This window comes from Penaeus japonicus, unplaced genomic scaffold (assembly GCF_977035675.1).
Source record: "Penaeus japonicus unplaced genomic scaffold, GWHDUDI00000001_assembly GWHDUDI00000040, whole genome shotgun sequence".
In the NCBI taxonomy this organism is placed as follows: Eukaryota; Metazoa; Arthropoda; class Malacostraca; order Decapoda; family Penaeidae; genus Penaeus; species Penaeus japonicus.
This window is the reverse complement of record NW_028234442.1, coordinates 9152945-9165444: the sequence shown is the minus strand read 5'-3', so window position 1 is coordinate 9165444 and position 12500 is coordinate 9152945. Positions and strand designations below refer to the sequence as shown.

General features: G+C 56.4%; 1 protein-coding gene across 1 annotated transcript in view; it reads right to left on the bottom strand.

Annotated features, from left to right (window-relative positions):
• LOC122264181 (uncharacterized) overlaps positions 1-12500 on the bottom strand; it is a 127086-nt gene that overhangs the window by 86783 nt on the left and 27803 nt on the right. The window lies entirely within an intron of this gene.

The window sequence follows — 12500 nt, the reverse complement described above, 5'->3', positions numbered from 1 at the left end:
TGTCTCTGTCCGCTTCGGGAGTTTCATTGCGAGCAGCGACGGCCAAGCAGCGGCTGCCAGGGAGGGCGGCAGGCAAGAGCCCTCGCCGCCGCCCTCGCCGCCGCCCTCGCCGCCGCCCTCGCCTTCGTCATCACCCCCCTTCGAAGTCAACGACAGGCAGAGCGAAGCGCAGGCAAGCAAAGCAACAGTCCTGCAACGGCGTCCCCCCGCAGTCCCTCTGAGCCCAGGCCAGCCAAGAATTACGCATACACAAAATATAATGTAACATAATATAATATATATGATTATCTGCAATTTTTAGGCCGCTTTTCATGATTTACAGGCATCACATCTTTTACTGATTTTAATTTGTTTTATAATCTATTGAGAGATTGGGGCGATTGAGAAAGGTTCCTTCCAGGTCATCTTGAGCCCCCCCCCCTCACCCCCACCCCCGTTGCTCTGTACCCACGCCCCCTCTCCCTCCGCCTTTCTCAGCAGATTCATATGATGGCACAGAACTGCAAGTGACTGCGCAAGTTGAGCACGAATGAGTGTTGTTGCATCTTCGCCACTCTGGAGGGCGAGCCTGCCTCATGATATAATAAAAGGAGTCCTTTGGAAATGCCTCGAGCAAACCATGGCGCCAAGTGTCCCATTCATGAAAAGGTCTCTCGATCTGACGGACTTCTTGATCAAACCAGACCCCCCCCCCCGCCCTCCGCGCACCCAAAGGACCCTTCTCCTACGAATCCCCTCTTCGCAAGCCCCCTTCCAGCCCCGCGTCCGCCGCAGCGACGCCAAGCACTCACGGCGCCGCAGCCCCTTCTATGGCGCCACAGAGGAGGGCCGCCTGGCGCCGTGCATGTGCTTGTGCAGGGACGCGCTGCGGCCTCTCGCCCGCGGGGCGTTGCTTCCGGCGGTCGAGGGCGCAGTGGGGGTAACGTGCGGGGGGGAGGGGGTGCATGGAGAGTCCGAGCGCCGCCTCAGACTCGGGTGGGGGGAGGGTGACCGCTCAGTCTTCTCCCCGCCAATCCTATTCCTAACCAAATTCCTATTTCTGTAAATATATAAAAATGCTAGGTAGCGCAGTCGTTACCGTCCCGGCCTCACATCCCCGTCGTCGGCAGATCGACTCCACGCAAGGGGGGGGGGGGGAGTCCCCGCTGCCGCCTGGCGGTCGCCGCCGTGGCTGGGCATCACGGCGGGTAAGGATCAAGCTCGCTGGCACTCTCACGAGTCAGCACGCGCCGACACAGGCGGGCTTGCCTGGTCCGCAAAACAAGCCTTATCCTTGCCTACCTTTAAGCCTCTCCCCCCCCCCCCCCCCCCCCACCCTCGCCGCGCTCTAGCCCTGCCCTTGGCCGACCTACGAGCCGAAGTGCGAGAGCAAGTGCATCTGGAGGGCAGGCTCGTCGAGCGCCACGAACACGCAGTGCGGGCACGCGAGCGCGCTGCCGGCGGCGTGGGTGAGCAGGTGGCGCTGCACGGAGGCGTTGCGGCTGGCTCTGTACGGGCAGTGCGGGCACGCGTAGGGCTTCTCGCCCGTGTGCGTGCGGATGTGCTTCTTCAGGTTGTTGCTGACTGTGGCCGCGTAGGGGCAATAGGGGCACGCGTAGGGCTTCTCGCCCGTGTGCGTGCGCAGGTGCGTGCTAAGGTGGTCGCGCCGGGAGCTGGCATACGCGCAGAAGTGACACGTGAAGGGCTTCTCCACGAGGGGCGTCTGCAACGAGATGCCGGCAATTAGCAAATCCTCCAGAGGCGGCGTGGCGCGGGGGAGAGGACGAGGGACGAGGGGCGCGGCGCGACGACGAGGCCAACGTCGGGAAGAGAAGCATCTTCTTGGCCAGCACTTCCGTTGTAATGACATTATGGGGAAAAAAAAAAAAAAATCTGCAGGAAACATCCGAAATTAAACTCACCTCCTGCTTGAAATTGGGATTTTTTTCAGGGGCAAGTAATACTGGAATATATTCCTTTCACGTTTTGTGAGAAGCGAGGGGAGAGGGGTGGAGAGAGAGGAGGAGAGAAGGAGAGGAGAGGAGAGGGATCCTAAGACCTTGGTGTGAAATCTCGAACCGCATCTCCATTCCTGTTCCTTCAACGGCAAGGCGTCACCCGGAGGAATGGCTGACGTGCCCGTGCCGACGCTGACCAATCGGTTTTTTACCTCTCTTTTTATTCTTACTTTTGTACCATCATACTAAGAGTGAAGTCAAATCTAGTGACGGCTCATGGAGATTATCCTCGTAATTACAATAATAAACATGCCTTAGGTTTAGTTTAAATCAGAAACATAGATGACGCAGCAGGAAAGGTCTGCTTGAAGAGCGCCCGCCCACGGTCTCAAGCAAGCAAAGCAAGATGCCGACCTGCGCTCGGACCGCAGCGGCGGGTAGGCTGTCCAAGCACGAGAGGAGCAAGCAAACCGGACCAGACCATGTGCCGCGACTGAACCCGTAGGGCTGCCTCGTGCGGTCTTCGTCGGGAAGGAGTTTTCCCGTTTCTTTGGCGAAAGTGAAATAAAAAATGAACCCGGATATGAAGTCGTTTCCTCCCCCCTAAAACTGTTGCTTCCATCAGAGTACAAGAAATGCATACCAGTTTAGTCGATTACACTCCTGAAAGCCGGTCAGATGGCACATATGAGCCCCATAATGTCAAACAAAAGGCAAGACAAAATAAGCTTAAATTCCGATGCTTTCGAAAAGGTCGCCCAGATTCCTCCCGTGAGAGCATGCTGTGCACTTTGACTTCTGAATTTCTTTGCAGTGTTACCATGGTCGCCATCGTCCTCAGACCAAGATCCTGTGGTCCCTTCTCCCGCAGCCTGTCCTCACGTCCCTGGTGCCGCAGAACGCGAGATTCCTCTCGCTTTTTGGAGGAATGAGAAAGAGAACAAAAAGACTCAGACATTTTCACATATTTTAATTGTAAAATGCCTTCCAATCTACAACAGTTCCGGAGCACAGACAGTTCTTGCACATTTACAAACATATTGGCTGACACTGACTAAAAATCCACGAGAACAGAACCACAAGAGAAAATAAATGATCTTTTCAAAGCACCAAATCTTTTGAGAAAAGAAAAACGAGTAGTAGCAGTGCTGACAACAGCAATAATAATATCATAATTATAATCATAGTAATCATAATGATTACAATAATGATAATAATATAATTATAAGTACAATAATAATAATAATAAATCAACAAAACAAAAACAACAATTCTGATGATGATGATAATCAATAAAACGACACTGCGACAACAAAATAAATGCATGATACGAGAAACAATCCCCCTGTGCCCCCTACCCCTCCCCCTCCCCCTCCCCCCCACCGCCCTCTCTCTCAGGGGAAGGCGGGCACGTGGTGCTGCTGCAACTGCCGCTGCTGTTCGGCGTGGGCGCGCACGTGGCGGCGCAGCATGGCGCTCTGGCTGGCCGCGTAGGAGCAGTGCGGGTACGGGCACGGGAAGGGCTTGTCGCCGGTGTGAATCCGGACGTGGTTCTTGAGGTCGCTGCTCTGCGCCGCGCGGTACGGGCAGTGGGGGCACGCGAAGGGCTTCTCGCCCGTGTGCACTCGGCAGTGCCGTTTGAGGTTCTGGTTGGTCGAGGCCGCGTACGGGCACACGGCACAGCGGAAGGGCTTTTCCCCCGTGTGGGTGCGCAGGTGAATGTCGAGGTGGTTGCGGCGCGGCGTGGAGTAAGGGCAGTGGGCGCAGGCGTACGGCTTCTGCGCATTGAGAGCCTGCGGAGGAGACAGGTCCCACATTAGCTTTGATCTCGGCTGACACCAACCCAGCCACTCTCGGCTTTACTCTAATGCCTACTGCTTACTCGTCTGGCCTCGGGCGCAGGAAGCACCCTGGCCTGGCCTTCGGAAACCCTCGAGATGCAAGAAACCTTGTCACTTATCTCATTCACAAACACACTGCCACGGTGGGGGCCGGCTGCCTCCCACACCAAGGGGCGGGGGGGGGGGGTCTCCCAAGGCGAGTTCTCCCGCGGCGGCCGCACGCGTGCTCGCCCTCGCCCTTTCAGCGCGCTCTGCTCGCGGCCCCGAGCGCGTCGCATACGACCCGCCCTTCCGCGGCAATCAGCACTCCCAGCCGGACCGAGTCAGGGCGGCGCGAGGAGCGGAGCCTCGGCGGCGGCGGCGGAAGGGCTGGCCGCTCCCACGCGGAGTCGGCAGGCCGGTCAGGCGGAAGCCTTCTCTCCAGTGTGCTTGCGGACGTGCACGTTGAAGGCGCTGTTGTGTGCCGTGCGGTAGGGGCAGTGCGGACAGGCGTACGGCTTCTCGCCCGTGTGCTTGCGGGCGTGGCTCTTCAGGTCGCTGCGGTACGCCGTGCGGTAGGGGCAGTGCGGGCACGCGAAGGGCTTCTCGCCGGTGTGCACGCGAATGTGCGAGCGCAGGTGGTGCGGGCGCCGGCTGGCATAGGGGCAGTAAGGGCACTGGAACGTCCCCCGCCCCTGGCCCGGGCCAGACAGTGGCAGATCTGCCATCCCTCGGGGCGCGAAGGGGGCGCGCTCTCCGCAGAACGCCGCCCCTTCCGCCGCGCCCCGCTGGCCTCCCGCCCGGTGCCCGCCCGCTCCGGCCCCGCACGAGAACGCCGCGTCCACCTACGGGAGAAGCGGAGAAGTCATTCCCGACCGACAGGTCTCGGGCGTCGAGCGCGACTCCTGTCCTTAGAACTACGACCTCTGGTCTGCGGACCCGTTCCCGCGTCCCTCGCGCTCCGCCCTTCGTCGGCCGAGTGCCGCTCGGTGCAGGGAACACACACATTACCTGCCTTACTTGGTCCCTTCTTTGCACCCGTAATTAAAACAAACAAACAATCAAGGGAGACATACCTGACAAAAATAAAACATTGTAAACAAATATATGACATTCTTAACGAAAGGCAATCACAGAAAAATGTTTAATGAAGACAAATTCTTTGGCAGGAACAACTGACCTCGGCCTCGTCCATGAACTCACGTGCCAGGTTTCAGTAATACTTCAACAGGGAACTAATAATCATGAACAAGCAATAAAACAAAACAATGTCACCTGAATGTTGATTAGTTGATCCCCGAGCGAGCAACGAAAGATTCTACAAGTGCCAACTCCTCGGTCCCTCGGTCCCTCGAGCCTTCGGGAATCGAACCACGGCAATGGTGGAAACAGACGCCGCGCATCCGCCGCCCTAGGGCAGCACCCCCCCTCCCCCACCTCCCCCACCCACGTCACCACCCCCGCCCCAGCCCCCGCGTCCTCCGCCCACGCCCGCCCGCAGGTCCTTGCAGTGGATTCTCTTGATGTGCTCCCGCAGGTGGCCCATGCGGGTGCTGCGGTGCGCGCAGTGCGGGCATGCGTAGGGCCTTTCGCCCGTGTGCGTCCGCACGTGGCGCCGCAGGTCTTCTAGCTGCCGGAAGTTCCTATCACAGACCACGCATTGGTACCTGGCCAGCGCTCTCGGCTCGCGGTAGGCCGCCGCCGACGCTGCCGCCGCCGCCGCCGCTGCCGCCGCCGCCGCCGCCGCCGCCGGATAGCCCCGCCCCACCTGCGGCGACCGAGAAAGGAGAGTTGTGGTGGGTTCGCGATCCGGCGAGACAACGCGTGGAGAGGGTCACAGACCCACGTCCTCGGCGTCAAAGAAAGGAGGGAGGGGGGGAGGGGGGGAGGGGGTAAGAAAGATCCAAGCCGAGGAGGGGGAGAGGAAGGGGGGGGGTCACTCACATAGCGGCCGAGCCCCCAGGCGGAGCGGCAATCAGGGTGTGTGGGCGGGCCAAGTGCAGCCCAGGAGCAGGTCATGCACGCGGGCCTCGTCCCGAAGGAAGCCGTGACTCTCACGCCCTTCGCGGCTCTTCGGAACTCCACGGTTTTTTAATCTCACTCAACAGTCACAATCGTCTTTCTGTCATTGAAGGGCTGACGTGATGTAATTAAATAGAACCACGTTAAACGGAACTACTAACCCAAAGTGTCACAAGATGTTGGATGTGCATTGAAGAGAAAGAAGAAATAAAAATAAGTACGTGATCAAGACACAGTCCAGACCACCTCACAATATCACCAAAGCCCCGGCCGCCAAGCCCCCTTCCCCGAAAGCTAAAAGAATTGTTCTCCATGATGAATAACAAAAAAAAATAAAAAAAGTTGTTCCCAGCGTCGCCAAGGTTTATTCAGAATTCCAAGGCGTAATGCGGACAACTCCGTCTGCTGAACAGATGGCAATCACTCCCACTCAAGACAGGTACAACCACGACAGGTACAGATGGATTAAAAGGCGGATATGTTGATGGCCTATCATATCTCCAAATTTACTGCAGAATAGAATTCCGTGTCGAGTCATCTGGAGGCGATGTTCGCTTCGATTCCCAAATGCCCGGCACATCCGGGCTTCCCTCGCTCCTCGACAGAGATGTGTCCACAGAAGGTCACAGAAGGTCACGGAAGGTCACGGGGAAAGCAGAAGAGTGGCAGGCAAGGAGAAAGGAAATCTCATCTCAGAGCAAATGGTTTTATCGAACCCTTCATGTGGCGTGAACGTTTAAATAGGTACATATATAAGGAATTATAGAATTACATATTGAATACCACAAATACCTGATGTATAAAAGAATTACATGAAAAAAATACATTATGCAGAAGTTATTCACACTAATATGGGAAATGTATGAATACTGAAAAACTAAAGAAATAGAAATAGGTAAAAAATAAAATCGAGAAACAAATCCATCCACACATATACCTATAAATACCCCAAAGAACTGCTCAGAGACACGGCCTTTCACGTGGATTCATACTGCGCGGCAGGTGTGCCGCCTGCGCCGCCGCCTGCGCCGCCGCCTGCGCCGCCGCCTGCGCCGCCGCCTGCGCCGCCGCCTGCGCCGCCTCCGGCAGCCGTGCCGTGGCCTGCAGCAGCGGCGCCGCGGCGCGCGCGACCCGCGGGCCGTGCTTCCTCTTGATGTGGTCCCTGAGGTTTCCGTTGCGCGTGCTCCGGTACTCGCAGTGCGGGCACGCGTAGGGCTTCTCGCCCGTGTGCGTGCGGACGTGGCGCCGCAGGTCTTCCACCTGCCGCAGCGCCTTGCCGCAGTAGGGGCAGAAATGCTTGCAGGCGAGGACGAAGGGCGCGCCCTCGACGCACCCGCCGCCGCCGCCGCCGACACCCGCGCCGCAGGCCGCGTCCACTTCCCGGCGGCCGCCGCTCGCTAACCCCTGAACCACCTGCGATACCAAGAGAAATCAGGTTGGGGCGCCGCCGCTGGCCGAGGGGGGGGGAGGGGAGGGGAGGGGGCTACTGAGAGGCTTGTCAATGTTCGTTCGCCGCGCACACTTGGCGCCCACGTGACCGTTAGGCCGCATACAAACATGCATGCAGCGCCCGTGCGCCCGTGGGGCGCTGAAGTCGGGAGGAGTCGCTTCGGGTACGTGGGGCGGGAGGGGCGGGAGGGGCGGGAGGGGCGGGAGGGCGAGGCAGAGCGCCGCCCGGGAAGACCACTTCCTGACCCATGACAGTCCTAATCCTAGTAGCGCTGACATTATCATCATGACCAATATCGCTGTCATCCTTGTCACCTACTTCACTATTATCTGTAAGATCATACTTTCTTCGATGTATCATAATTACTGATTGCAAAGCATTGTCGTCACGAGCACGTGATATTTCATAAGATGCGCATGATTTCCGTGCATTATATACGCTGGAAAACACCACCGTCTCGTATCTGCAAAGCACCCGTCCTCTCTTCAGAGGGCGCGGCAGAAAAGGCGGCCAGGGCTTTCCTGCAGTGCTACGGGGACGCTCTCTCGCTCTCTCTCGCTCTCTCTCGCTCTCTCTCGCTCTCTCTCGCTCTCTCTCGCTCTCTCTCGCTCTCTCTCGCTCGCTCTCTCGCGCTCTCTCGCGCTCTCTCGCTCTCTCTCGCGCTTTCTCGCTCTCTCTCGCGCTTTCTCGCGCTCTCTCGCGCTCTCTCGCGCTCTCTCGCGCTGTCTCGTTCTCTCGCGCTGTCTCGCTCTCTCGCGCTCTCTCGCGCTGTCTCGTTCTCTCGCTCTCTCTCGCGCTCTCTCGTTCTCTCTCGTTCTCTCTTGCTCTCTCGCTCTCTCTTGCTCTCTCGCTCTCTCTTGCTCTCTCTCGCTCTCTCTTGCTCTCTCTTGCTCTCTCGCTCTCTCTCGCGCTCTCTCGTTCTCTCTCGCGCTCTCGCTCTCTCGCTCGAGAAGAGACTCGACTCACTCTCTGCCAGAGAGAGAGAGAGATGTCTGTATGCCTGAATGCTTCTACGCATACATGTATGTATGCATATATGAATGCACGTACATATATATGTTCTTATGTATGTGTGTATGCCATCACCGCCGACCTGTCATCCAACTCGGCCTAGTTCCGTCGCGTTGCTCTGCTCGCATGTCTGTACGAAGTCTTGAGCGCACGTGTACGTTTAACTGTGAACCTGTGTGTCTACATGACTACTAGCCAGACCTGGGGGGAGGGGGGGGGCTGGCTGGCGCGGCTGCTCGTCAGGGGAATAAATCTCGAGGCATTTCTCTTTCACAGCTTTACTAATCCTTACAAGTAGGGGCTACACACGGTCTGCATACACGGGGCAAAGGACAGAGCAATAAGCACATTCACCCTACACATGTTATGGAAATGGTTCCTTGCCCCGCGGGGGCGGGGGCGGGGGCGGGCAAAAACTCCCTGCAAGCGCTGCACATTCCTGGGCTAGAGACTAACGAAAGGATCGGAAAGAGGAGGGTAGGATTGCACACACGAGACCATGTTAAGCCAGATACAGAGCCAAGGAAGGGGCGTTCAGATCCGCCCCACGCCCACCACCATCCTCCCTCCCGCCTCCAGAGCGATGCCTTCAGCGCCGCCATCGCCGCCACCGCCGCCACCGCCGCCTGCGTCGTGTGCGGCTGCCCTCGGGCCGTGGCGCCGCCGAATGTGCACCTTCAAATTGTCGTTGCGCGAGCAGTGGTGGGCGCAGTAGGGGCATCCGTAGGGCTTCTCGCCCGTGTGCGTGCGGATGTGGCGCCGCAGGTCTTCCACCTGCCGCAGTGCCTTGCCGCAGTACGGGCAGAAATGCTTGGGTGCCAGGCCGAAGTTGGGCCCCGCTGCGGCGGCGGCGGCGGCGGCGGCGGCGGAGGCGATAGCGACGCCCCCGAGCGCGACCGAGGCCCGGCCGCCACCTGCGCCGCCAGAGGCCACCTGCGATACCAAGAGAAATCAGGTTGGGGGAGGGGGGGGGGCGCGGGCATACTTGCAAGCACAATCGCCTTGGAAAGACTACCTCGTTCGGGTGCGGCAACATGGACAGTGCGAGGCAAACCTTTCTTTCACTAAACCTAAAAGAAAGCTATGATAATATAGGGCATGTCTGTCGCTTACTGTTCCCCGCCATAAAGACCGCACATACTATATACATTCATAAAAGATGAACGAAAGTACACATAGCATGAAAACAACTCTATCAGGGTAAGGAAATAACACATTCTAGACATTATCCTGCCACCAAGGGCAACTTGCAACCTCCAAGACTGAACTTGAATCAGATTTTGCTCCACTTTCGGGAGTCAGGAGTCCTTGCACCGAGGCAGCCGCTACGGCGCTCCCGTCAACATTGGAAACGTTGAACAGCCTAGAGACTCCTTTTCTATTTCAAGCAAGTGAGCGAAGGAGAGGGAGAGGGAGAGGGAGAGGGAGAGGGAGAGGGAGAGGGAGAGGGAGAGGGAGAGGGAGAGGGAGAGGGAGAGGGGAGAGGGAGAGGGAGGGAGGGGAGAGGGAGGGAGGGAGAGGGAGAGGGGAGAGGGAGAGGGGAGAGGGAGAGGGGAGAGGGAGAGGAGAGGGAGAGGAGGAGGAGAGAGAGGGAGGAGGGAGGAGGGAGAGGAGAGAGGAGAGGGAGGGAGGGGAGGGGAGGGAGGAGGGGAGGGAGGAGGGGAGAGAGGGAGGAGGGGAGAGGAGAGGAGAGGAAGGAGGGAGAGGAGGAGAGGGAGAGGAGAGGAGAGGAGGGAGAGAGGAGAGGAGAGGAGAGGAGGGGAGAGGAGAGGAGAGGAGAGGAGAGGAGAGGAGAAGAGAGGAGAGGAGAGGGAGAGAGGAGAGGGAGAGAGGAGAGGAGAGGAGAGGAGAGGGAGAGAGGAGAGGAGAGGGGAGGGAGAGAGGAGAGGAGAGGAGAGGAGAGGAGAGGAGAGGAGAGGAGAGGAGAGGAGAGGAGAGGAGAGGAGAGAGGAGAGGGGAGAGAGGAGAGGAGGAGAGGAGAGGAGAGGAGAGGAGGGGAGAGGAGAGGGCAGGAGAGAGGGAGAGGGGAGGGGGGAGAGGAGGAGAGAGGGGAGAAGAGAGGGGAGAGGAGAGAGAAGAGAGGAGAAGAGAGGGGAGAGATGAGAGGAAGGAGAGGGGAGAGGAGAGAAGAGGAGAGGAGAGGGGAGAGAAGAGAGGAGAGAGGGGAGAGGAGAGGGAAGGAGAGGGGAGAGGAGAGGAGAGGAGAGGAGAGGAGAGGAGAGGAGAGGAGAGGAGAGGAGAGGAGGGGAGAGGGGAGAGGGGAGAGGGGAGAGGAGAGGAGAGGAGAGGAGAGGAGAGGAGAGGAGAGGAGAGGAGAGGAGAGGAGAGGAGAGGGGAGAGGGGAGAGGAGAGAGGAGAGGAGAGGGGAGGGGAGAGAATGAAAGGAGGATGAGGGGACGAGGAGGAGGCGTGCCTAGGAGGAAGGGAGAGGAAGTGAGGGGGAGAGGGAAAAATGATAGAACAAGTGAGAAGAGAAGGGAGAGAGCAAAAAATAGAAGGGAAGCAGGAAAAGGAGAGAGAAATGGGAGCCAAAAGAGAAAGAAGAACAGCAGCGTGAGTGAGTGAGTGAGTGAGTGAGTGAGTGAGTGAGTGAGTGGGTGAGTGAGTGGGTGAGTGGGTGAGTGGGTGAGGAGGGCGGGCGGCGTGGAAGCGGATGGGCGCTCTCCCGCACTAGTAAAACCTGCGCTGGACGTGGGCGTGGGCGGAATGGTTATGCCTCCGCTTGACGTGGTCCTTGAGGTGGCCCAGCTGGGTGCACCGGTGGTCGCAGTGCGGGCAGGCATAGGGTTTCTCCCCCGTGTGCGTCCTCAAGTGGCGGCGCAGGTCTTCCAGCTGCCGGAAGTTCTTGCCGCACACGGAGCAGCAGTACTTGGCCAGCAGCCGGGCACAAGAGTCTGCGGGGGGGACACACTCTACCAACATTTCCCGGCCACTGCCCTGAGCCACCTGCGATACCAAGAAAAGCGTTGAGGGAAACGGCGCATCACGCTCGCTCACGCACACGCACGCGCACGCGCACGTGCACGTACACGTACACGTACACGCACACGCGCATGCACACGCACACGCACTCGTGCGCGCGCGAGCTCTACGTCTAGCAATATGCACCGAAAACTTCAGCCCCCCCCCCCTCCTGGACACCTTTTCCAGGTAAGCGTTACTGCTATCTGAACTTTAAATCGTGTTTCTTTGATAAATTATTATATCAAAAGATGTTCCATCAGATTACTTTTTTTTAATCATCATCATGTCTAAACGGCATTGGAGGACAAATTCATGACCAATGGTTTAGCACGCAATATCTCTCTCTCTCTCTCTCTCTCTCTCTCTCTCTCTCTCTCTCTCTCTCTCTCTCTCTCTCTCTCTCTCTCTCTCTCTCTCTCTCTCTCTCTCTCTCTCTCTCAAGAAGGACTAAGAAACACACAATGACTCCAATTCTTGTACTTTTTATTTCATGAATGGTTACACTAAGAAATTAAAATTAAGTTTTCTCTAAAATTACATCACTACCAGCAATGCAAAAATTCCGGAACCAAAAAAAAAGAAAAAAGAAAAATACATTTAAAAAATGGGGGGTTGCCGAAGAACACGAGGCTGCACAGAGTTCTGTTGATATTGCGACTATTTCAACACAAGTGGTGGAGGTTCGGTTGCTGGAACCAAGCTAGCTACGGGATTTTGTTTTTGTTTTTGTTAGCTTTATCGTCTTACCTATGGAAACTCAAGCTCTTATACAAGCAATACAGATACAGCTAAATGATAATGACGATGGAAAAATATAATAGTAAAAATAATAACAATAGTAATTATGTTTACTTAAACATACTGCCTAAGCTCTTTTTGTGCGACAAAAAAGGTTTACAACCTATTTTCCTAATCTCCCTATTTTTCTCCCTTTGGTGTAAATATTAGTAAACAATAAAAACAGCAATATCAATTTGAATAACAAAAAAATAATAATAATAATAAAAATAATAATTACAATAATAAGAAAAGTAGCATTAATCATCAAATCCACATCATCATCATAATCATAATCATCCTCGTAATAGAATAGCAACAACAATATAGGTAACGGATTGGATCCCCTTAATTAAGAGTACGGAAAGCTGCGCCGACCTAATATCACAAGGAGATGCGGCTAATCTTACAAAGCTGAGACGAGTCCTTCCTCCTCCCACTACAGTAATACTTATCAGAAGAATGTGAGCAATTAATCCGGGTATATATCCTACAGTCTCACTGGAATATATCCACGTC